At 39.4% G+C, this 27,139-nt stretch overlaps 1 protein-coding gene across 3 annotated transcripts in view; it reads left to right on the plus strand.

The window, feature by feature from the left end:
* The window catches only part of LOC149187366 (transcription factor-like protein), a 340,582-nt gene that overhangs the window by 213,478 nt on the left and 99,965 nt on the right, over positions 1-27,139 (plus strand). The gene's annotated exons all lie outside the window — the stretch shown is intronic.

Here is a 27,139-nt window from a genome sequence, read left to right on the forward strand (position 1 = left end):
GGGGTCGACTGGGATAGCTATTACCTTCAAGGTGAAGTTCTTGACACGATTCCTGTCAAGTACGGATAAGATTCTGGCCTTCTAGATTACGAAGTTCGATGCTCCGTCCAGTCTATCTTGGTCTCTTACTCCGTGTAGTGCCATGATGCTCCTCTACTTCCCTCCTGGAAGTTCTCTGTTCGACTCCTCTGAGTCTCTACTTCCCGTCTAGAAGTTCTCTTTGGGACTCTCTCTGAGTCTTGATTTCCCTCCTGGAAATTCTTTTGTCGCTTGTCAGATGCCCCCTACTTTGATCGTCTTGTGCAACCACGCCACTGATCCGGGTTCCTTGGTTAGACACCCTTGGTAGCAACTCCTCTAGCCTTGCTCTATCAGGTACTGTTATAACTACAGTATCTCACTATCTCTACTCTGTAATATTCCTGCGGCCTTCTAAACCCCAGCAACTGCCTGCTAGAAACAACTTCTGTCACCTCGGGATAGTTGTTTTATGCTGCTATTTCTCCACTCGGCTGATGTCCTTTAGTCCTCCTGTGATCTGCAATCACCCTTTGATACCATGTTGAAGTTTCTAAGTTTACTTAGTTAGAAACCCTCCATGCACTTTATTTGATTTATTCCTACTTGTTATTTTCCTTAACAAGTTATTTACAATGTAAATACTGAAAATAAACACTAGTGCATGCTCAACATATTACAGATCAACAACTAAAAGAAACAAGAACAAACACACCATATGACACCATTATTTTTGGACTAACGTGCCGGGAAAAACCCAATGTGGGAAAATCGATGCATCTATATGAGGGTTTTCTTATTAAGCAATATCAAAGTACAATTTGGGTGCCGAAATAGGCCTACCCAATAGAGAATTTCCTTGGCAGTGATACGTCTCAGTTTCTGACAAATCTACTAGCTGAAACCCGGATAATCCTTCTGGCAGCTACTCAGCACCAATCTGCCCCAGAAATCCCAGCATCTGCCCCAATTTGGATTGTGTCAGCCTCTCCTAGCCCAGCACTGGCCTTGTGTCAGCCTATCTTGGCCTACATCAGCCCCAGGAGGCCCTGCGTCAGCTCTTTGAGCCTCTGCATCAACTATGCTGGTCCCTCTGGTGCTCTGCGCAACACTGAGCTGCCTTTGCGTGGCCCTGTGTGAGCAGTGGCTGCTCCTGCATCTCTCTCTCTGGCTGCTCTATTGCTCTCCTGGCACTATCTCTGCCTCTCTGTTTCTCTTTACTCAATGCCACTTAGGTGCTCTTCGATCACTGATCCTATCTCTCTTAGCAAACCCTGCTCTAGAGAATAGAATCACTGATCACTCTGGTGTATTCTCCAAGTGACCCTCAAGCCTCCTCTTATACTTTTCCTGTTGTCATCTCAACGACGGAGATTAAGTCCGTAATCAATGGCTAAGATTAGATCTGGCTTGATCCATGTCTTTTGGACCATTCTAACACAGATTCATATTAATACACATTAATATTTTATTTTCCCTAAGTTTAGATTTAGGGACTCCATTAAAAATATTAATTATTTTAATATCTTCTGATCAGTTTAGAATCTGCCCAAACCCTTTCTTGGTATTGGAGATCTCATGTGCCCTAACCTCTCCACCAAATTTCATGGCTAGAGCACATCCAATGCTACCCCAAATCAACACGTGTGTAGGGTGAGTGGTTCACCTTCCCCTACGATTGGTATATGCATAGAATGAGTGGTTCACCTTCTCCTATGGCATATGAGCGGATGAGTGGTTCACATTCTCTTGCTGATGCCCCAACATACATCCTACCCATGTAGTTTGGGACTCATGGGAAGTACCTCTCATCTGGTCAATGAGTTGGGAAAAGTCGATAGGGACCATAACACTATAGATGGAAGAATTGTGTACTATCGTACTCCCTATGTCTAGGATGCATGGTGTTCAACAACTTGATCTGGGATGAATCTGATTGAGGTTCTACCTTTGGACTGACATTTGTCAGTGGAGAGTGGTAGGGTCTTATGACTCACTCTCGATTGATTCTTCTTCATTATCTATATCAATGTTCAGCAGAGCAGAGGTGAGATACAAAGATGGTACATGACGACAAGATGGCATGATGATCGATGGATTAACAGGTGGAATTCTCCCTAGTTGAGAGGGAGTGTTAAAATTGGCAACTAGGGCCAAATTCCACTTTAGAGTCTAGATAGCTCATTTGATGTTGATGATGATTGCATTGAATTCCTCTTTTCGAGAGGACCAAAATTGATTTAATGGTCATCAAATTTGGACAAGAAAAAATGTGTTTTTGAATTTATGCCCACACGTGTAAATTGTCAAGGTCAGCCACATCATCATGTAGGCTCATGAAATCTAAGAGACATGTCACTTCACCCTCAACAACTTGTATAAATATAAGTGACCTCTCACCTCATTTGGCATTATCGTCACTCACACATTCTTCTTTCTCCTTCACTCATTGATTCGTACAACTATTGGGCATATTCTTTTTCTCCCAGGTGTGGCAAAGAGGATGAATATCAGACAACATTATAGGGTTGAAAATGTCAGTATTTCTTGTAGTTTGAATAGCATTGACCAATGTTGACTTTGACTTTCTAGGCAGATTTTGAGTTTGATCTTTTGGGCAATTTTCTATTTGGGTCGGCCGCACTCTTTGATACAGAAATCGAGGTGTTTTGAGTAGGTTGACGCAGAGATAAATTGCAGGTTGAGCACAAACTTTACGACAGAGTTTGACCAAGTTTGACTGCTGACAGTTGGACTGTTTTGCGCTGACTTTGACCTCCTGTTCAGGCCGATTTTGGCTATGACCGAGTTGCCTTAGGGACATTTTGCCACTACTTTGACCAACATTGACTTTCTGATTAGTGCTGAATTTGACTGCAGATTTGACAGGTTTGTTTCGACTTTGATTTGGCAAGTCAACTCCGACTTTTTGTACTCTCTCTGCTAAATATTTGATATCATAATAAGAATAATTGATCAAAGGGTTTTCCCCATCTTGGGGGTTTTCCCCTGGCATCCGCCAAATCTGGTGTCCTCTTGTCTTGGCTTGTCTTCTGCATTTTATTATTAATGTTCTATCTACAGTCACTGTCAATGTGATTGCTATTGGAAAACTAAACTGGGAATTGTCATTGGGCTACTAAAGGGCATTAAAGTAATTGTGCTAAGCATGGAACATACCAGTGTTGCGGGGGAGCGCCCCCCCCCCCTCGCTCCCGCTCCCGATCCGCGCTCCGGGCGGGAGCGGGTCGGGAGCGCGCTCCCGAAATCGCTCCCGATTTCGGGAGCGCGCTCCCTAAAAAAAAATTCGCTCCCTGCCTTTTCGGGAGCGTTTTGCCTTTTTTGCATTTTTTTTTTTGTAGTAATGTTCGAAATGCAATTTTTTTTGAAAGAAACAAATAGTTTTTGAGTGGGGCAACTTAATGATCAAGTCTAGGCCCTAGTATTGATATGCTATTCATGGTAATGTTAAATTCTTAAAGTAAAAGTGACATTTTCTTTAATTTTCATTTTCATCCTTTTACTTAAATTTTTAACATTACCATGAAATGACTCAGGATGTTTGAGAATGGTTTCGTCCTCATTGGATTTCATATGGAGAAAGTAGAATTTTAGATTTCATTCAAAATCCAGCAGACTTATCAGTTTTTCAGGATTTCAGGATTGGGGGATTGCAATGTTTCCATTGAATTTTGTCATGTATTAGGGTATGGAACTCATATTTAATCAAGAGTACCAATCCCTCTATGTACCTTGATGTTAGTGACATTGGTTGTCGAACTCCTCTATCATGACCCTTCTAAAAATGTACGCATCACTCAAACAAAATCTTGACTTGACATGCTATGCTTTTTCTATCTTATGTTAATGCTTAGAGGGTGATATTAATGACAAAGATCCCTATACAGATACAAAGGTAATGACAAAGATACCTCTGGATATTAATGCTTGGAGGGTGATATTAATGACAAAGATCCTGATTTTGCAACAAGACTAAAAAATTAGACATTTCTCGTGGTGGCAAGAGGCCCAAGCATAAGAAATAGATAATAGATTTACTTCTCTTCTCTAGTTTCTAGTAGCTTTTATAACTATTGACTCTTTCATATTTATTATGATATTTTTTTAAACAATATATGACAATTTAAGTTTGAAGTTGGCAATTATAACTCATTAGTAATGAATTATGAATATGATGCTTCATGAAAGTTGAAAGTTGTTTCATTTCGTTTCATTTTATAACATTTCATTTCATGTTAGATATTATTTGTTGTAATGGTTACACTTAGCTTACAAGTACAACTTTGGTGATCAATGATGATAAATGTTATATATTGAATTTTGAAAGCTTGAAACTTTAAGATTGATGAATCATGAGACTCAATATGTTGTATGTTAGTATGTTACTAACTTGCGGACGTGGTTGATGAAGATTATAACTTCTAGATGATTGTTGTTATATGGTTCAATCTATGCTTTTTTATGTTTTTTTATATCTAATTCATCATTCTACATGTTTTTGTTGACATATATGTATCAAAAATTAAAAAATATAAAAAATATATATATTTTTAAAAAATCGCTCCGGGATTCGCTCCCAAACCGGGAGCTTCTGAAAATGGTCGCTCCCGCTCCCGCTTCCGCTCCCGCTCCCCGCTTCCGCTCCCGCTCCCAAGTAACACTGGAACATACCATTGTTAACTAAAATTAACACCCACTGATAAATTCTTGTTGTTTAAAGAAAAAAATCACATTCAAAGGGTCCTTGTTAGCATTGTATAAAACTGGTTGTTTTGGTACCGAACTGACTGGTTTGGTGAAAAAAGGTTGGTTCGATATTGAATCGACCTTTTGTGGTTTGTGACACTAGTTCTTATTGGTTTTCCCTCAACAACGATCAAATCAACTGGTTTAGTCTGTTCCAATGTTGCACGAAGCAGGGATGAAACAGGAACATTTTTTGGAATTGGGGACGCAGAAACGTCATTTTCCAAAAATCTAAGAAGCGAAGCATCTGCTATATATATATATATATATATATTTTTATTTTTATTTTTTTTGCATTTATACTCAAAACAAACATCCCAAATACCAAATTAGTTGTAGAAGACATGAAAACATGCATATTTTAGCATAAATCAAGATAGATATGGCATCCATGATTCCATTGTAGTTACTAGTATGTACATTAATGATTAATTATTCGAACATCAACCATCTATATTCTAGCAATTACAAACATACATAAAAATTTTAAGCATATTATAAAACATAAAACATTTAAGCATATTATAAAACATAAAACATAGAGCATATTATGATTTATCTAGCAAGTGAGCAACTGTCAACATTTTTCATGTCCAAAATTCAAATAATAATGTTTACAAAATAGGTCACTTGGTCACCGCCAAGACAAAAAGGTTCAAATTCACAAGCCTACAAGTCTAATGATTAATCTATGACAAAAGTAGTAAATTGTGAATATACCTACTAATCTCTCCTCCTTCCACCACGAAGAGAACGTGGCGGTGGGCCTCCACGTGGTGGCAATTAAGAAGATGGTGCCTGTGGAATTTGTGGCACTGAAACTGATGGAGACGAACACCCTGCTGTTGGTGTTGAACCATGGAACCTGGGAACCAAGGGACTAGATGGGGGTGGCATCTCAACACGATCATCATCATCCTGGAATCGCTCAAAAAATTCATACAAAAAAAAAAATACTAGTTAACAAAAAAAATAAAAAACATGAATTAGAAAAATGCTTTATAAGCAAAATTCATACCACAATGGACATACCTGGATAAGAGCATCCTCTAATTGCTCTAATTGCAACACTCCATCCTCCAAATTGGGCTCCTCTGGATTCCTGTCCCAAATCTTAAGGTCTTTATTAGTTTTTGCATTATCATAGTAATGGGACAATAATCGCAAGTTGTAATGAACATAAACCAAGCTCTCTGCCCGGTCTAAACTCAACCTTTTCCTTTTAACATTGTGGATGAAAGAATAAGAGCTCCAATACCTCTCTGCAGAAGAAGTGTTTACCACCTGTGATAGCACCCGCAATGCTGAAGTCTGTAGAAGTGGAATAGCCCCTCCATGCATGTTCCACCACTCAAGAGAAGAAAAAGTCTCTCGATCTCTAATTGCATGCATGCTCCCAAATGGACCAGTGTTAAGTGTATAGTTACTCAACTGTCTCCGTACCATGGTAGCCTCCTCCTCATCAGGGACTAATTTACTCAATGCAATCATATTTTTTGTGAACCTCTTGATCTTGGTGTGGTTTTCTCCTACTTCCCCCCAAGTGCTGGTGTTCAAAGCCATGATGGATGATAGTATTTAGGTGTCAAAACATATGCTAATGCATACAATGGAACGTTTAGCATTTCGCATCGGTTTTCCACCTCTGCACGAATATAATTGTACAAGGTGATATCTCTAGGCTCAACAATGTCTTTAATCTGCCCCAACATGCTATCCATTTGTTCATACACCTCCCCAATTATTGGTCGATCTGAATCTCCAAACTTGATCATATAATATATTGGTTTGGTGAATTGCAAAACATATTTAACCTGTGACCAAAAGTACATGTCAAGAATAGTGTCCTTCGCTGCATTAGCACCATCTCTATCAATGTTAATTTCATCCCATGTTTCAGCACACACCATATTAGTTAAAGCTTGTCTCACCTTCAATAGCCGCCTAAAGGTGAGGTAATAACTGGCAAATCTTGTCTTTGCAAATTTAAGCAACTGCAACTTGGAGTAAGTGCCATAGAAGTAGTTTACCCTTGTATGCCCTGTGATGAATTTAATGAGTTGCTTCCCTCTCCTGTAAAGCTCATTAATCCACCCACATTCTTTATGCTTCACAATATCATGCATCAAAAGGTTCAATGTGTGAAGCAGGCACCCAGACCAAAAGATGTGTGGATGAGTATGCTCAATAATTTTTCCTACTTAGAATTTTCTGCATTATCTGTGATCACTTGAACCACATTATTTAGACCAACATCTTTGATTGATTGCAATAGGAGATCTGCAATGTTTTGGGAAGATGCACTGATGGAGGAGTTGTCATGATATGTAATAAATACTACACCACTAGTAGAAACACCAAGAACATTTATCAAATGTTGGTTTCTAATATTTGTCCACCCATCTAATACAATGGATACCCCACAATCTACCCACTCATTTGTAAAACGTGTCAAAGCTTTTTGAACCCTTGCTTTTTCTCTTTTTAATAACACTGTTCTAGCTTTCTCATAGTTGGGGGACTTGTATCCTTTCAGGACTTCATTGATGGCCTTTACCATTTCATGCCAATAGGGAGAGCGAAGCACATTGAATGGTACACCGCAAGCACAAAGAAATCGGACTATCTTTCCATCCACATCATCCCTCCCAGCAACATTAAGGAAATCCCCTATTGTTCTTTTACCTCCAGAGCTTCGAAAAGTACCATGAGGAGATGAGCTACCAAATCTAGAGGTTGCACTTGATTCAGAATGAGTTTTTTGTTTCTTGCTTTTTTGTTGTGCAGCCTTCTCTATTTAGATATATTTTCTTCTTTGTTCAGCTGAAATGTTTGGGCAAATTTGTATCCCCACAGCGCCATTTTTATCATCATTGTCCATCACCCCACAAAGATGCCTCCTCACACGGGTATATGAACCACTAAATGGTTTTCCTCCATGTCAACCATGAGGACACAAAAATTTGTAGCTTCCACCACCCTTTCCCCCTTCAAGTTTGGTCACATAGTTCCATAAGGGTGTTAATGCAACTTTCCCCTCTAGTGTTTCAGTTTCCCATACAGGTTCAACTTCATCCCCTTCCTCTTCAAACCCTTCCTCCTCATCATGCATTGGGTTACTCATATTGGGACCACTATCCTCTTGTGCTTCTTCCCTTCTATTCCTACTCCTGCTTGCCATCATTAAAACCAAAAGTGGAATGATACATAGAAGGCAAAAGAACACCATCTTGGAATATGGATATAGGTGGTGGACAACCTGTAATTAAATGAGCAAGTAGAAACAATGGGAAAGAGTAGGAGAGGGAGGAGAAAAATACAAAAAAAATGTCAAAAAAATAAGGGAGTTTGGGGTTTTCACTTACCTCTTTAGCTCTTGTAGATGGAAGTCCTCCAAGCTCCTACTCCAAACTCCTCTTCCTTCACTCCTCCAAGCTCTCCTCTCTTCTCTTCTCCTCTCCAAGCTCTCATAAACTCAAAGTGAGAAAATGAGAGATGAATGGGGGGTTAAATCCCTTCATTCCTCACCCTAACCGAAGGTGGACCCGCTCCCAACAAAGCAAAATGCCAAAAATAAAATTAAAAATTAAAAAAAATAGCGCTCTTTTTGGCTATGCGGCAGAAATGGAGGAAGCTGTACAGAATCGCTCGTGATCCGTACGCTTTGAATGACCGAAGCGTCGTACGAAGCACGTTTCGAAAAAACTGAAACGCGTTTTGGTCACACGCTTCCGAAATTTCCAGGAAGCGTGTTTATCAGCCCGAAACGCGTTTCGGTTTTTCCGAAACGCGCTTCATATGATGCTTCCCCCACGCATTCGTACGGATCGCGAATCGGGTTTTGATCCGGTGGGGGGGGGACGTTTCCTGCAACATTGGTCTGGTCCATTCTAGTTTTGATAACACTGCTCCCAAATGGTTAGCTCCTTATCTAATCTTGGCATAGTAGGTGCTATGTCATCCACTCCTTCACAATTTCCTTTCCACAAGTCATTAAAGATGAGGGTGTGCTTGATCTTTGTGGACCACTATCTGTAGTTCTCCTTGCTAGTGTGTACGACTCTGACAATGGAGATGAGAGAATGCATCTTCAAACAAAGGTCAAACTCTACATTAAATATTACTAGAATCTACTGTAATAATACTTCGTTCACTACTTCAATCACCACTGTCAATATGAGTTATCTATGTATCAATAGGCATATAAACCAAACTTTTATTGTAACTACTTTTATCGTAAGACATACTAAAAAGAAAACCTTTTAGTGCTACTATAACAAACTCAACATACAAATAGGACCAAATTTTTCTTACTAGAACAAAACAATGGAGTTGGCCATGTTGAAAAATGTGTAATTAGGTTTGGTCTTCATAAATGTGAAATGTATTCTTGTAAATTATAAAATGAAAAGAAATTATTATTGGAGCATGGGTTTCATGTTCAAGTTCTTTTATTTTATAGGTCAAGCACTCATTGAGTGCTTCTAGGGTTTGTCATAGGTCTAAGAGTCATTGTCATATATTGAAGACCCCAATGGGCACATTGTATCTTGTAAAGAAAAAATATCTTGTCTTTAAAATGTCAAAATGCCCTCCAAGATCAAGTTGGCCTAGAAGTTGTCAAGTCGGCATAAGTGAAGAGCCATGTCTACCCGTTGAAGAGGCCTATATAAAGACAGGAACTTGTCCTCCAAAGGATCACTCACTCATTACTCATTCTATGTGAAGAAGAGGACGAAAAAGAGGTCGAAGGACTAGATGAAGAAGAGGTCGAAGGAAATCGAAGATTTTGGGCTAGTTCTCTCCTTAGCAGTCTCTCTGCTAGCGATGTGATAGACAACATGATCCTTCATTCATTGAGGATCATTCTTTTTGCTTTTGCCATCTCGGCCTTGTATTTCTTCAATGGATCTGCATCGATAGGCACAACCACCACGCTGTCGACATATGTCTTAAGTGCATGCTCATTTAGAAGGAATGACATTCTAGCCTTCCAGATGACATAGTTGGATGTTCCGTCCAATCTATCATGATCCTCGAGCCACTGGTTGCCATCTCTGTCACAAGAACTGTCGAATGACCTCCTCTCTCCGCTGCGCAACACTAGACTGGCCTATGCACTCCCTGCTGGAGCTTGTAGATTTGACCCTCTCCGCTACTGCTCAGCAAGTGAGAATTCAGACTCCTTAGTTGGAAGTCCTTCGAGGAAGAAATTCCCTCAACCGTGCTTCTTTTTTCTCTTCTAACGTCTTTATACCCAGCAAAACGACATGCAGAAAAGAGTGCATCCCACCAGCTTCTCCTCACACTGAGGCTTCAACGCCACTCCCTCTACCACGACAAGATCTCAATCTGGTAGCCCTTCTCTTTGTTGACTCACTCAGAGAGAGACTGTGTCGAAATTCAGCCCTCCGGCTAGGACTGCGCAAACCCTCTGGGATTTCAAATTGCTACCTCTCACTCTTCTCCTCAAAGTTGGGTTCTCTGGCACTGTTCTTCTTGCTTCACCTGCACTAGCTTTGATACCATGTGAAAAGTCCTTAAACCGGGAATTCCTATTGCAACACTGATGATATTTCTTCTATTTGTTAGATTTGCATGAACAAGTTATTTGCAGTTTCCTATGGCAAACATCGAAATACATACACTATAGCCTACACCAATAAAATTATATGCTGAAACAAGAACAAAACAATAGAGAAAGATACACACAAGTCATACAGTTGTTTTTGGACAATTGCCCCTGAAAAAAATCCAATGCGGGAAAACCGATGCAGCAGATCTGAGGGTTTTTATTATTATGCAGAAGTATTCTGAAAAGAACTCTGAATGCCCTCCTGGCAATCCAGTTACAAAGAAGATCACTTGGCAAGAAAGACTGGGGAGATTACCTCACTCAACATTGCTGATCCCGGCTGATCCGGTAGCTGAATTGCGAGTTCCCTGACTACTTCTTCGTTGCCCTTGCATGGGCCTGCGTCAGCTCAAGTGAGGATCGATTTGCCTTTAGGAGCCTTTTGCAACCCTCCTGCTCAGAAATGTTACCTCCTGAAACAAATTCAGACCTCTGCCTTGGAATCTGCTGCGCTGCTCTGCGTGGGGCCTGCGTGAGACCTTCCTGGCTCTGCGTCACCCTCTTTGCACTCTGCGCTGCCTCCTCTGTGTGTCTTTTTGCCTCTCTGTTGAGTATTCTTGGCTCCAGAGAAGATACTCCAGCCAAAACTCTCTCCGGGCTTCTCTGAAACAACTCTATTGAAATCCACTCGACAATTGCTCTGCTTTAGAAAATCGAACTTCTGAACTCTCTGTGTGTCCTTGCAAGTGACCCTCAAGCCTCATTAAATAATCTCCTCGTTGACATTCAACGACCCAGATTAGAAGTTAATCAATGGCTAAGATCATTTTTGCTCGATCCTTGTCTTTTTCTAGAAGTTACACCCATAGTTTATATTAAATTTTAATACCCTTTAATTATTTTATTTTCCTAAGTTTAGACTTAAGGTGCCTTTAAAAATAATTAATAATTTTAATAAAATTGTTTTTGGGTGGAATTTCCCAAAACACTTTCTGTGTTATTTGGGATACATGTGCCCAAGCCTCCCTGCAAAATTTGAGACTTAGAGCACATCCGATACTACCAGAAATCAACAAAGGAGAGGCAAGCAAAGGGAAGGGGAAAACTACTAGAAGAAGATCGAAGTTTTCTAGTGTGGAAGCAGCAGTTGCCGGGGAGACAAAATTTCTGATCTGCAATAGGAGGTCGAAGTTCTTACAGCAAGAGGCCAAGTTAGTGGTCGATATTGATCTTGGAGGGTATTTGTCTGAGTCACTAGGTCTTGGTATTCGTCAATTGACGGATCTATAAGAAGAGAAGAGATTTAAGGGTTTTTCCCTTAAGAGGAGGGTTTTTGGCCTTGGCTTGGATTTTCCCCTCATACTGTGTCACTGTTCTTATTGTTTTGGTAGTTGTTTGATGTATCTCACATTATAGTAATAAGGAACAAAGCTCATAAGAAAAGGAAACACAAGCAATTATCAAGTTAAAGAGAATTAACATATTCGTTGCCCTATTCAATTCTCAACATGGTATTAGAGCTAAGGTTAGCAAAGGGCATCATAAAGATCTCCTCTACAATGAAGAAGCTCATCAAGAAGTGTTCCAAGATAGTAAGCCATCTCAAGGAAGGTATCAAGAAAGCATGGAGTCTCTTATTTTCTTCAAAGAAGGTATCAATTAAGGAAAAGGATGAAGTTCTTTTCTCGGCTCTCTCTGGCACATTCCAAGATGAAGACATTTGGGTAATTGATAATGTTGCATCAAGGCACATGAATGATCATTCCAAACAATTGAAGACCTTATCAAAAAGAAAATTTACTTATTCAATGGAACTTGTAGATAACAAGAGCTATCCTGTAAAGGGTATTGGATCAACTTCTATAAAGCTTGAGAATGGAAGCAACATCCACCTCAACAACATTCTATTTGTTTCAGGTTTGCATAGGAACTTACTTTCAATTTCAAGCTTGGAAGATAAGCGTGATAGAGTAGCTTTCATTGATAGAAGGGTTGTTGTATGGACTCTGGAGTAAAGACTCAAGTATAGAACAAGCTAAAGTCATTGGCATTCGAGAAGGAAGACTCTACAAACTAATATCTCCTGTGGCCTAAGCCCTAGTTCACATTGAAATTAGCCCATGTCAACTTTGGCATAGAAGATTTGGTCATCTTCATTTCAAGATCCTTCCAACTCTAAGTTCCACAGTAGATGAAATACTTGAACCGAAGGAAGATCATGAAGGAGTATGTAAGGGATGTGCATTGGGTAAGAATACCAAGAGACCATTTGGAAGCAGTGCTTCACAGTCAAAAGAAATCTTGGATCTCATTCACTTCGATGTATGTGGCCCTATGACTCCTAAATCACTTGGAGGTCATCTATATTATGTCACATTTATAGATGATCATTCAAGAAAGACCTGGGTTTACTTAATGAAAACCAAGGACGAAGTATTTACAAAATTTCAAGAATTCAAAGCTGAAGTGGAGAACCTTACAGAAAGAAGAATCAAGATACTAAGATCTGATAATGGAGGAGAATATACATCCAAAGAGATTATAGCATTCTGTAAGGAGTCTGGGATTAAGAGGGAGTTGATAGTCCCATATAATCCTGAGCAAAATGGAGTTGCAGAACGAAAGAATAGATCCATTGAAGAAAGTGTAAAAGCAATGTTACACGATCAAGATCTACTTAAGTTTCTATGGGGAGAAGCTACAAAGACAACTGTTTACATTCAAAATCGAATTCCCTGTAGGTCCCTAGACAAGAAAACTCTGGAGGAAGTGTTTACTGGAAAGAAGCAATCTGTAGATCATCTCCAAATCTTTGGGTGTCCTGTATATATCTATTTACCAAAGGACAAAAGAAAGAAGTTGGAACCATCAGGCATGAAGGGAACATTTGTTGGGTACAACAACTCACTGAAAGCCTGTAGGATCTGTTGTTGCACAAAATGTCTAGGCACCACGACAATGCTCAGATCAGGGTTGTCACCCTGATCACTAATCTTTCTGTTTAAGCTGTCTCCCTACAGTAGGCTAAGGGGGGTAGACCCTATGGAAAAGTGGAATGAAGAAGAACTAGTTGGGAATCAGCCAGTTCGGGAGACACAATGAAGCGATCAAGTACTTGATTAAGATTTAGCCAGACTTATAGGATTTGATTAGATATTAAACGATTGATACCAGTGCCTTATGGAGTCAACGATCTTGCTAGGGAAATTAAGACCAAGTAATTGATTAACAACTGCTGCTTAGATGAATGACTATTTTATATGAAATGCATATCCTAAAACTAATGTGAGATGCAAGAATCATGGTTAATTTTAGTTAAATGCCTATTTAAATGTGAACCCTTCAATCCTTTCTGTGTTGAGCCTGATTTCGTAGCAATTGGCAGAGAGAAGATCAGGAGAAGCACACTAAGATGTGATTAACGATACCTCTCCTAAAATTCTAACATACATGTGCCTCCGGCACTGTAGAGAACTGTGGCTCTGATGACTGCAAGGTCACTGTTTTAAGTACTATTAAAACAAGATTCTCAAGAAAAGACAGATGGAGATCTATCCGTCTATCGACTAAGCTTATGCTTGGAAGTAAATTTTATCTATGCAAAGTTAACTTATATGCAAATGCACCTAAAGATAAAATGAAGTTAGGCTCGAGAATGGGAAAACACTTATGCTGCAAAAGCCCTCAATTACCCAAATGAAATGCTCACATTTTTTTAGATGAAGACTTAAAAAATAAACTCTTGAAGATACTATAGTTAAAACACTAGCTTATTTCAAATCTTCTTGATACAATTTAGCTCAAAGAGAACAAAACAACTTTGCAATTCTATATCAATGTCAACAGATGCTCGAAAAAAAATACTTAGTTTATGAAACAAAGGATATGCATTTTACCACAATTCCATGACAGAGTACTTAATTTTTAGAAATTAATTTTTTGGACAGCAGTAAGAAAAACTTTATGACAACAACAATATGACAATGAAAACAATAAGCTATCAATGATACTTTTATGCCAAAAATTTACTGAAATTTGTCCAAACTTGCCCACATGAATTATAAAAAATTTTCAGCATGTTGTGATGTGATTTCCGGAATTATATCAGATCTGATATACTTATTACAACAAGCAATTAAAACATGAAATAAGCCTAATGATGAATGCCCAACTCAAGAAATTAATTCCTTAATGTATTAGAGAACTTAGGAACTGATTTTAGGCTAATCCACATGAAAATTTTCCACTGTTATATTTCAGACTTCAAAAACAAAATTATTCAGAGATAACATTGACCCAAAATGTAGATCTAGGCCAACTTTTTGATACACATCAAATATAAATGACTTATTAATGTATTCAACAATTTTTTAGTTAATTTCAAACCACTTAGATGTGTTTTTCACCACTATTAGAAAGGTATATGACTGCAGTAGCAAACAGTGAGGAAAAAGATGGTTTAGAGATCAAACCCTTAGGCCCTAGGTTTTGAAGATCACTTGCCAAAGTTGCCAAAAAAATTTCAATATCTGAAACACAAATTTTTATCAAATTTTCTGTAAAAACTCACCAATGATTAGCTTCAGAAAATCAAATATTCAAATTAGAAATGGAGCAATGGAATCTAGGGCCAATGAGAGCTAGCACTAGGCCCAATAGAACTAGCGTTGGCCTAGGAGAAGGCAGAGCTAGGGTTAGGAGCCCCAAAACTTGAAACCTTTGTTCTGAAAAAAATTATTTTGCTTCAGATCTTTAGATTTATTGCAAAATCTTTAATGGTTGGCCTTGTAAAAATATTTGGGATAAGATATTGCCCTCCAGGGCCTAGATTTGTTTCAAAACCCCCAGATATGCTTGAAAAATCCCAGATCTGAAGATTTACTTGGTTGATTTCTCATATTTATTCCTGCAAACAATCTTTGAGCCCAGATCTTGCCCTCCAGAGTCTAGATCTAGCTCACATCTGAAGATTTACTTGGCTGATTTCTCAGATCTATTCCTGTAAACAATCTTTGAGCTCAGATCTTGCCCTCCAAGGTCTAGATCTAGCTCAGATCTGAAGATTTTCTTCGCTGATTCCTCAGATTTATTTCTGCACAAGTGAAAAGAGAAAAACTCTATACCCAATATGTACAAAAATAGAGAAAATCCCAAAATTCCAAGTGTTAAAATTCAAAATTATGTTACAAAATTTCAGATCTACACAAGTAAATAACAGATTTATACAAATAATTTACAGATCTATCAATTCTGAGGAGTATGAGTCCAACTCCACTCCTAGATTTGATAATCTAAGGCTCTTAATAGCCAAATCTATCAAATTTTCCATAAAATATTTAAAAGATTTTGAAATTTTAGAGAGGTATTAGCCCAAAACCACCCTACAGAAAAAAGATGATCGTTAGATAAATCCTGAGGCTTTTATGAAGTAAGCTCTTCAGAAAATATGTGTTGAGAGTTGGCTGGTCCAGCCGAGAACTATCCCTAAACGCTCAATGAGAACTTGAGAGATCTTCTGCAAACACTAGATCAACCATCAAATCAACTTGGGAAATAAAACAACAATAAAATTATGAAGAAATAGAGATACCTGCTACTTCAATCAAATGTAAAAATGTTACCCTAGATCCAACAAACTGAAGAAGATACCTGTATTCAGATTATTCTAATAGAGCTATTGATTGATAGTTTTCACATGATATTAAACGGAAATTAAAACAATGTTACCATAAATTCACGAGGAGGAACACTATAGCACGTTGAAACCCCAAAGACTTTTGCATTAATTCAAAAAAGTATACAAGAGAGCTTGAGAGCTTAGTACATGATCCAGAGATCGGATCGTCTCGATTGACAAAATGACCTCCTATTTAAAGATAAATCTTCCAATGGCTAGTTTGAGTGATCCACGTCAAAGCAATCTTGACCGTTGATGAGGATCAAAATTTCTTTTAATCTCATCCATCGAAATTTTAAATTATTGAGGAAATTCGAAATTTTCAATTAAATGTATTTTAATAAATTCAAATATTTAATTTTTGAATTAATTTCTTCAAAATTTTGACTTTGACTTAAACCCAGAGACCAAGGGCATAAAATTTAGCAAAATAATTAATTTACTTTAGTCCCTGGACCTCTTAAAATTTAATTTTTTAAGGACCAATGAATTTTGCCTTCGGAGAATTTAAATTTACTTAGGACATAGAATTAATTAAATTTTTGGCTTAAGATTTTAATTAATTTTGGCCAAAAAATTTAATTAATTAACCTATGAGGGGATAAATTATTTTTCCAACCTCATGACACTTTACATCATGATTTTCACATTTTTTACATCACAAGGGGGAAAATCCACCTAAAGAGGACCCTCACAGACTACCCAATTTTGTGACACAAATATAATCTAGCAGATCAAGTAATTTGTAATAAATAACCTAATCAAATAGTTAAGATTATTCCCAAATCACTTTTACATAGACTCGATCTAGAATAGTAGGACTCCCCTAAGATTTTAGTGACAAAATCTACTCTGGCTTTGGGGTAACGCTGAAGGAAAACTTTGTCGACCATCCGAGAATGGATTGGTGAGACAAAAAACCTCTCGGAATGTAGATTGTCACTAGAAAAATAGGTTTACTTAGGCAATTACATACACGACACGAATCTGCTGAGATTATTTATGATTTACACATGCAGAAAGAGTTTTCAATATAACATGATGATCAGGCTAATGATGATAGTTGAACGGCACAGACACGTCGATCAGGCGCTAACCCTTTTGTGGAAAAAGGGGGTGTACTGCTATGGGTCGTCGACATATAGCGGTCAATCGGATCTACATAAAAGGACATTACATAGAGGTTAGTCGTGATGTCATATTTGATGGAAGCATAGCATTCAAGAAATCAAAGGAACTTTCCATAGACATTGAGGATGAAGAACTCCTGGTATTTTAGGAAGAACTTGACAAGGGAGAAGAAGAATCACACCATGAAGAACAAGTTCCTAGTGAGCTTGTTCAACTTGTGGTCATCCCTGAAACAAAGAAAAGAGCTAATTCGTTGAAATCTACACTACTTGATGCAGAAGGTCATGGGGCAACCAAAGGATCATTTAGAGAAAGCAAGAAACCCAAGAAATATTCTTGGTATGCTGCATACATGACAAAACTAATAGAAGCAAAACCATCCACTTTTGAAGAGGTTGTAAATCATCAGGAATGGAAATATGCCATGAATGAAGAGTATCAATCTATAATGAAGAATGGAGTCTGGGAGATTGTGCCTAGGCTTGAAGGCAAATATGTGGTAACTTCCAAGTGGATCTACAATAGCAAACATGCAGAAGATGGAAGTATATATAAGTATAAGGCACAATTTGTGGCTAGGGGCTTCTCTCAACTAGAAGGCATCGACTATGAAGAGACATTTGCTCCAACAACAAGATATACAACGATTCGTTCATTAGTCTCTCTAGCAGCATCAATGGGATGGAACATCCACCAAACAGATGTCAAGGCTGCTTTTATGAATGGCACAATAGATGAAGAAGTCTATATAGAGCAATCCTTGGGATTCAAAGTTAAAGATAGGAAGTCATAAGTTTGCAGATTGAAGAAAGCATTATATGGTCTCAACCAAGCACCAAGGGCGTGGTATGCTAGAATGGTTGCATACCTGCAAAGAATAGGCTTCACAAAAACTTCTGTTGATTCGAACCTTTATATCAAGGTTGTAGATGGAGAACTTGTAATCATTCTTCTGTATGTAGATGATCTTCTCTTGACATTTGTAGAAGGTCGAATTGAAGAATGTAAGAAGCAACTAGCGATAGAATTTGACATGAAGGATCTTAGGTTGATGCATTACTATTTGGGACTAGAAGTCTGGAAATGACCTAATGAAGTTTATTTGGGTCAAGGAAAGTATGTGATCAAAATGCTGAAGAGGTTTGACATGGTGGATTGCAAACCTATGACCACTCTGATGATCACAAACTTGAAGAGACTAAGGAGTTCTGAATCAAGCCCCGTGGATCCTTCCAAATAGACAAGTTATTGGCTCATTGATGTACTTGGTGAATACTCAACTAGACATATTCTTTGCAGTAAATAATCTCAGTCAATTCCAAGTGGAGCCAAAGCATGATCATTGGATAGTAGCAAGACATATTTTGAGATATCTACGAGGAACCATCCACTATTGTCTAAAGTATGATAGAAGGAATGATGTGCAACTGATTGGGTATACAGATTTTGACTAGGGAGGCAATGGGCAAGATGGAAGGAGCACTACAGGAGGATGTTTCAGTTTGGGATCGTCCATGGTCTCATGGATGAGCAGAAAGTAAGACACAGTTGCTTTGAGTAGCACTGAGGCTGAATATGCAGCCTGTGAAGTAAGCAGAGAAGCAGTATGGTTGAAAAAGTTACCGTCCGACTTGTTTGAAGGATCGATGAACCCTATAGTGATACTTTGTGATAACACCAGTTGTATACGTTTGTTTGAAGATCCAATGTTTCATGGAAAGATAAAGCATATAAACAACAAGTATCACTATATTCGAGAGCTAGCCGAACAAGAAGCTTGTGTACTTGAGAGACAAGCTTGGTGGTTGATGTATCCTCCCTAATTGAGAGGGAGAGATAGACACTACATTCTTGTCTTCACTTGGGAAGAAAGAATGGAGGATTGGGTAACCATCTGGCATTCGATACTCTTTGAGAATGTGGTAGGGCATTCAAGGCAATAGTAGTCATGGACCGCTATTCTTTGAGGACTAGCTATCCAAGATAAGAATTGTCTAAAGGTCATACTCGGTGAACACTCTGGTGGAGTATGTACCTTGAGAGACAATGATGATGGTGTCTATAAATCATTGGTCTCGCCAGCATTGTGCTCTGATCTTCTAGAGAGATAGAGTTGTTAGTCAAGGCCTTGTTATGTGTCAATGCTGGTTAATATGATGCTAGACAGATGGGTTACTAATCTGACTCTTTTTATGAGATCTCTTCAAATTGAGAATGACTGTGTACCTCTTATGAATACCTCCCTAGTTAAGAGGGAGTATTGAAAAATGTGTAACTAGGTTCGGTCTTCATAAGTATGAAATGTATTCTTGTAAATTATAAAATGAGAAGAAATTATTATTGGAGCATGGGTTTCATGTTCAAGTTATTTTATTGTATAGGTGAAGCACCCATTGATGCTTCTAGGGTTTGTCCTAGGTCTAAGAGTCATTGTCATATACTGAAGACCCCAATGGGCACATTGTATCTTGTAAAGAAAAAATATTTTTGTCTTTAAAGTGTCGAAATGCCCTCCAAGATCAAGTTAGCCTAGAAGCTATCAAGTTGGCCTAAGTGAAGAGCCAGTCTACCCCTTGAAGAGGCCTATATAAAGAGAGAAACTCATCCTCCAAAGGATCACTCACTGTAATATTCTTAATTAGCCATGGCTAATTGAATATTCGATTTTGCTCAATTTTGCCTTCTATAGTTATTTGTAAATAAAAAGGTGAGGAAAAGGGGACATAACTCACTTTTAGAATAAAAAGTCACTTCCTAGTAGCACAACGTTGTGACTTAAAGGGGAGCCAAAGGGGCCAAAGGACCACGCAGAGATGGGGCCCACGCAGACACTCATAGGGACTGCGCAGATGGAAAGGGAACACGTGGCAAGAGGGGATTACGTTGGAGGAGGTGAGCCTTGGGATTGGGAGAGGCCAATGCTATAAAGGAGAGAGGAACCCCCTCATTTTGTCATTGGAGTATGAGCATTTGAGCTAGTCACTTCGACTTGGAGCATGTTGGGTGTTTAGCTTGTCTGCAGCACTGTTTAGTGCACTGAGTGTCTCCGTTCGAAGATCTCACCCTTAGCCCCGGGGGACTTTGAGTGCCTACTCGGGCAAGGTATTTTCAACAGTCTTTTTGCAGTAGTTTTGATCTTTGGCATTGAGGTGGAGCTGAGCATTGGGAGACTGCGCAGTGTTGAGAGAGAGGGACGCAGTTCTTCTGGGAGCAGTTCCGAGTTGAGGATTTGTGGAGGAGTTGAGCTGGGATATTGAGCAAGGGATCAACTCTTGCATATTGGAGGGGTTTGGCAGAGTTTCAGGCAGTATTTTGGAGGATTCTACTCAGTGGCAGCGCAGGGCCTTGAGGGATTGCGTGATTCCCCAAGGGGGCGATTTTCGGGGGTCGGCCATTTCAGAAAAGCTTTCTGGGTTTTTCTGGGTTTTCTGAGTAGGGGCGGATTCCAGAGTTTCAGCATTTTCTGAGGAGGGGAACAACCCCAAATCCTCATTTGATTTCCAGCAGTAGCAGCAGCACGACAGTTTCCCAGCAGCATCCACGCAGAGGCCATTCCTTTGTTATTCTGAGTGTATTTCTTCACTTGCCTGGTGCAAGTCGAGGTGCCATCCTTCTGATCACCTCCTGTACTCATTCCATTACTCAATTGGAGGATCTATAAGAAGAGTGTTAGTTTTTGTAGCATCAGATGTGTTCTGGCCACGAAATTTGGTGGAGAAGCTAGAATACATGTATTCTCCAAAACCTAGAAATCATTTTGGAAATTCCACCTAGAGACGACTTAATTAAAATAATTAATCAATTTTTTAATATTTCCTCAGTCTAAACTTAGAGAATATGATTAATTAAAGGGTATTAATTAAGTTATGGTGAGAATCTTCTAGAAAAATACATGGATCGAATTCTAGTTAATATTAGCCATCGATTATGTTTTAATCTTGGTTGTTGATGTCTCAACAAGAGATTATAAGAAGAAACTCGATGGGGCTTGGAGAAAACACACCAATAGTTCGATTTCACTAGCAAATCGATTTCCAGAGTAGTAACGCTGAGTTGTCGGAGAGAGAGCTAGTGAGCTTGAAGCAGTGAGAGAGGCAGGGATAGTAAGGCCGGAGGCAGATTTTCTAGCTCCGATGAGTGTGTTGCAGAGAGGCAGTGAGTGCTGCAAAGAGTCAACACAAAGGCATAACAATGCTTTAGAGGGGATTCTGTATTTTGCTAGGGAGAAGCAGTGATTCAGTGCCAAAAGCCAGAGAGAGAGTTTGGAGGCTAGGAGGGTCCATCTTCCAGACAACAATTGATCAGATAGCGAGAGGGAAGCAGTTCCGAGTTGTGGGATGCAACATTGCGTAGGTTAATGTAGTGACTGCGCAGAGGCAATAGAGAGTAACTCAACTTGAGCCAAGGTTTGTGTCAGATTGCCAATGGGAGTGAGGTTTTTTTCACTAGATTTATTGTTAGTCATTTCTCTATATGGATTGCTAGATTTGAGCATCCATAGTCTTGTACTCAGATTCAAGGTTACTTGGGAGCGGGAGTGACATTTTTAGAAGCTCCCGATTTGGGAGTGAATGTCGAAGAATTTTATATATATTTATATTTTGATGCATATATGTCAACAAAAACATGTAGAATGATGAATTCGATATAAAAAACATAAAAAAAAACATAGATTGAATCATATAACAACAATCATCTAGAAGTTATAAGCTTCATCAACCACGTCCACAAGTTAGTAACATACAACATATTTAGTCTCATGAATTATGATTCATCAATTTTAAAGTTTCAAGCTTTCAAAATTCAATATATAACATTTATCATCATTGATCACCAAAGTTGTACTTGTAAGCTAAGTGTAACCATTACAACAAATAATATCTAACATGAAATGAAATGTTATAAAATGAAATTAAATGAAAAAGCTTTCAACTTTCACGAAGCATCATATTCATAATTCATTACCAATGAGTTATAATTGCCAACTTCAAACATCAAACTTAAATTGTCATATATTGTTTACAAAAAATATCATAATAAATATGAAAGAGTCAACAATAATAAAAAGTTAAAACTACTAGAAACTAGAAAAAACAAGTAAATCTATCATGTACATCTTCCTCTTGCCACCACGAATAGTGTCTAATTTCTGAGCAGGTCGTGGTGGTCTTCTAGGAGTCTCCTGTTGCACAGTCCCATGACTAGAATCAGAAAGCACATGCCCTCCACGTGAGGATGTACATGGAGGCGGCGACAACAAAGGAGCAAGACTTGGAACTCGAGCACTGCTACTAGATGGTGGGGCTGGCATGGTTGTTGTTTCATCTTCCTCTCTCATAAGTTCTTCTTCTAGTTCTTCAAGATGTATAGTGCCACCCTTCAAATTATCATCCTCTGGGTGGTTGTCCCAAATTTTATATGTTGGATCCTCACAAGCCTGATCACAGTAATGACTCAACAACAAGTTGTAGTGCACATAAACCAAGCTTTCTGCTCGGTTTTCACTGAGTTTGTTTCTTCTCACATTATGTATGAAGCTGTAGGTGCTCCAACACCTCTCTGCAGAAGAGGTATTTACAACCTGTGAGAGAATTTTTTTTGCCAATTTTGGCAAAAGTCCCATGCCGCCATATGCTTCCCACCATGTGACAGCATCAAATCTGTTTCTATCTTCCATTGCATGCAAAGAACGAAACAAACCAGTGCAACCGAAGTATCTGCCTAATTCAAGACGCCTATTAGCACATTCTTCCTTATCAGGTACCAACTTGTCTAATGCTTCCATATATCCTGTAGCTACCTCTGGATCCATATGGGGTTTGACCCTAACCCCACCCCTAGGTGTAGGTTGGCCCAACCAAGTTGGAGAGTAGTATTTTGGCTTTAGGATATATGCCAAGGCATGTAGTGGAACATTAGGTTTATTTCACGTGTACACACACACAATTGTGAATCAGTGTATACAAGTTGGGATCATCTTTTTGAATAGTATCTTTTATTTGCCCCAACATGGTATCCATCTGCTCATACACCTTCCCAATCATTGGTTTATTTGTATCTTCAAAACGAATCATGTGATAAAAGGGCTTGGTGAATTCCAATACTTGCCTCACATGTGCCCAAAATTGACCATCAAGAGCGGTTTCCTCCACCTATTCAAAACCTTGCCTGTCCGCTGCATTTGTAGCCATTTCCTTTAATACTTGCCAATGTGGACTTGATACCATGCTAGCCAATGACTCTCTTACCTTCAAAAGGCGCCTGAAGGTGAGGTAATAGCTAGCAAATCTAGTCTTCGCAATCTTCGACAACTCCAATCTTGAGTGGTTGCTGAAGAGCCCATGGGTATTGCTATGATTTGTAATAAATTTTATCTTTTTTTGCCTCTCATACTAATCACCAATCCATTTGTATTGTTGGTTTTTGTTCTTAATAATATCATGCATCAAAAGGTTCATTGTGTGAACCAAACACCCATACCAAAATATGTTGGGGTATTTATCCTCAATAATTGCTCCTGTTGCCTTACAATTAGCAGCATTATTAGTGATGACTTGGATGACATTGTATGGCCCAATATGTTCAATTGTTTCAAGTAATGGTTCTGCAATGTTGATGCCAATCTTGAACTTGTCTGAGTAATCATATGTTGAAAGAAAGATGGCACCACTAACAGACACAACGAGGACACTTATCAATGGCTTGCCTTTTACATTTGTCCATCCATCAGATACAATGGACACCCCATGCTCAGTCCATGAATTTGTCATTCTACTCCAAGAATGTGATATTTTTTCTTTTTCATGATCAAGTCCAACGGCTCTATCCTTGTTATACCCAGGGCTCTTGTATCCTTTAGGAGCATCATTTATGGTAGAAACCATTTCATGCCAATAAGGTGATCGAAGAACATTGAATGGTATCCCACACCCATAGAGAAACCGGTAAACTTTTGAATCCACATCATTCAACACCCTTCATCAAGGAAATTTGATATAGTTCTACGGCTTAAAGAGATGTTTGGTGACCCTGTGCCTCCATATCCACTGCCATGGGAGGATGCTAAAGGAATTCTTTGTGCATGTGATTGTGAGCTTGGTTCAAAGAAATCCTTTGATCTTTTATATTTATAGTGTGCTTCCTCCTCTTCTCTTATGTATTTGGCTCTCTCTACTGCTGACACACCTGTACAAGTTTTGATTCCTATTTGTTTATCTCCATCCCATGGCCTTTTCCTGCAGAGGTGCTTTTTGGCACGGGTGTATGAACTTGTGTAATTATTGTTGCAATGGGGGTAGTGAAATTTAGTGGTTCCACCCCCTTTCCCTGCTTCAGGCCTAGTAACATATTTCCACAATGGGGTTAGGTCTTGTTTAGTTTTTTGAGCTAAATCATGTTCACTCTCCTCCAACGCCTCCTCACCAAGGTACTCTTCTCTAGGGTTTTCATCAATTCCACTATAACCCACTTCTTCATCCCCTTCTTCATGTTCATCCCTCCTTTTTCTACTCCCCAACACCATAATAACCAAGAAAGGAACCAAGAAGAAGAAAATGGCAAGAAATATAACCATGATGTTTGAAATTTGATGTTTTGGATCTGCCAAAAAAAGGAATGGGAATGGGAAATAGAGAAATTTATTTATTTAGCAATGAACATAAATCTTTTTTTGCTAGATTAGAGTGTAGATCCTACCTCTTTGGCCTCCAATCTCCCCTTGCAAGCTCTTCAAACTCTTCCAAGCTCCTCTCCTTGCTCCAAACTCTCTCTTGCTTTCCAAACTCTCTTGTTCTCTCTCACTCTCTCTCACTTAGGATGAAGTGAATAATGAGAGGGAGATGGTTTATTTATTCCTCCCCTCCCTCCCTTTTTCCCTCCGCTCCCCTTCCCTCTCTCCAAACTGCTGTTGCCTCTCCTTCGCTGCGGGGGCCTTGATCTTCGCCGGTCGGGAGCGATTTTTCCAACCAGGGAGCGGTCAGGAGCGATTGCTCCTTGACCGATCCCCTGTTGGAAAAATCGCTCTCGGAGCGAAGCTCCCTCCATCGATCCCAAAATAAATAGGGAGAAATTTTTTGGGTTGGGAGCGCTCTCCTGACCCGCTCCTGAGTCGCTCTCGACCGGAAAGCGGATTGGGAGGGGGATCAAGGGGGTGAGGGGGGTTGCTCCCCCACAACCTTCGTCAGATTTACTACTGCATAATATTAAAACCCTCAACTGTTGCATTGGTTTTCCCGAGTTGGGTTTTTCTGGGGACATTAGTCCAAAACAAAAATAACTAAGTATTTGTCTGTGTGTGTGTGCATTTATTCTTCCAACATTTTTATTTCTTCCACAATCTTTATTCTGTGAAGGTTGTAGTGTATTTGATTCAATATTTGTAACAAATAATTTGTTTAATCAAATTAACAAAGAGAAGAATTAACATTAGTCGCTGCAATAGGATTCTGGTTTTTGGAATTTACACATGGTATCAAAGCATAGATAATAAGTCGGAGAGCTCAGGAAGAGGAATTTTGAAGCTCCGCGTAGGTAACAATTCGAAACCCTCAGAGGTAGTGCAATTCCTTTGGTTGGGAGGGTCGATTCTTGGAGGAAAAATTTATTTCTCTAAGAGAGTTGACATAGAATAAATTTTCCAGATCAAAGATTACTAGAGGCAGAGGGAGCAACAATATTTTCCTTGCAGAGTAGATCTTCAACTGTGATGCAGTTATTTTGCAGCAATTTGCTAGTGCAAAATAGCGTTAGGAGGAAGGAAGAGCACACACTGTGGGAATTCTTTCCTTGAGCAAATTCTTGTCCAGAAGTTCGTTTTTTCATTGCAAAGCAGCAGTTGTTGTGAGGAGATTTGCCCACTCCAACAGGGAGTGCGTAGAGCAAGTCAATAGCTGCGTAGAGGAGAAGAGGAGGAATTCGACTTTTTGTAGAGATGGCATCAGTAGGCCTGACAGATCAGGATCAGTTAGAGGGAGCCTCCAACTATGTGATCTAGAATGCAAGAATTTTCTGTCTTCTAGATTAATATGAACTCAAAGCCTACATCGATGCTGTGGTAGCTATCCCCAAGGATGCAGATCAGATGAAGACTTACAAGAAGGAGATGGCGAGAGCAAAGACGCTGATTCTCGATGGGGTTTGAGCTCATGTGGTGTCTCACATAGCGGGTAAAGATACTGCTAGGCATATGTGGCAAGCTCTTGCTACACTATACCAGGGATCTTCCGAACAACGGAAGATGTATCTTGAGGAGAAGCTGAGATGTACCAGGATGCAGAAAGGGGAGCGCATAGACCCCTTCTTGGCTAGGCTTCAGGATGTTCGAGGCCAGCTGTCTGCAATAGGGTCAACGCCCCAGCCTAGAATGGTGCGGTTAGCTCTAAATAACATTTCCGAAGATTGGCAAGTCTTCGTCCAAAGTATTATGGGCCAAGACAAGTTGCCTAATTGGGATTGAATGTGGGTTGATCTGCAACAGGAGGAGTGAGGTGAGATTTGGTGAAGAGCACCATTAGTGGCACCAATGCCAGCAGTGGGACGAAGCAAGTGAAGTAAGCAGAGAATGTGGCCCTCGCAACAAAGGGGCAGCAGGAGCAGTGCAGGAGGAAGAAGGACCTTTCCAAGGTCAAATGCTTTATATGTGGTGAGCTTGGCCACTACGACACTCAATGTCCTCTCATAAAGAAGGACAAAGAGGAGAAGTAGGATCAACAGGTTGCATCTGCAGAGATCAACAGTCTGTCCTCCAGATTGGAGGAAGAGTTTGCCATGATCACCGATATACCTCCAAGAGTGAGGTGGGGTGATTTGGAGTTGTAGCCCCAGAGAGCTACAGGATGCACATGATTCTTGAGGAGGTCCATCTCATGAATCAATACCTCACTACGAGAGCCCATAGTATGCAGTAGCAAGATGGATCAGTGGCAGATGGTGTAGTTAGATGCCAGAGTGACAGATGCAGTGGCTAGTAGCGG

The sequence above is a fragment of the Pinus tabuliformis genome, chromosome 3_1 (genome assembly GCF_031772625.1).
Source record: "Pinus tabuliformis cultivar Carrire ecotype Pingquan chromosome 3_1, CPIR1, whole genome shotgun sequence".
Taxonomy (NCBI): Eukaryota; Viridiplantae; Streptophyta; class Pinopsida; order Pinales; family Pinaceae; genus Pinus; species Pinus tabuliformis.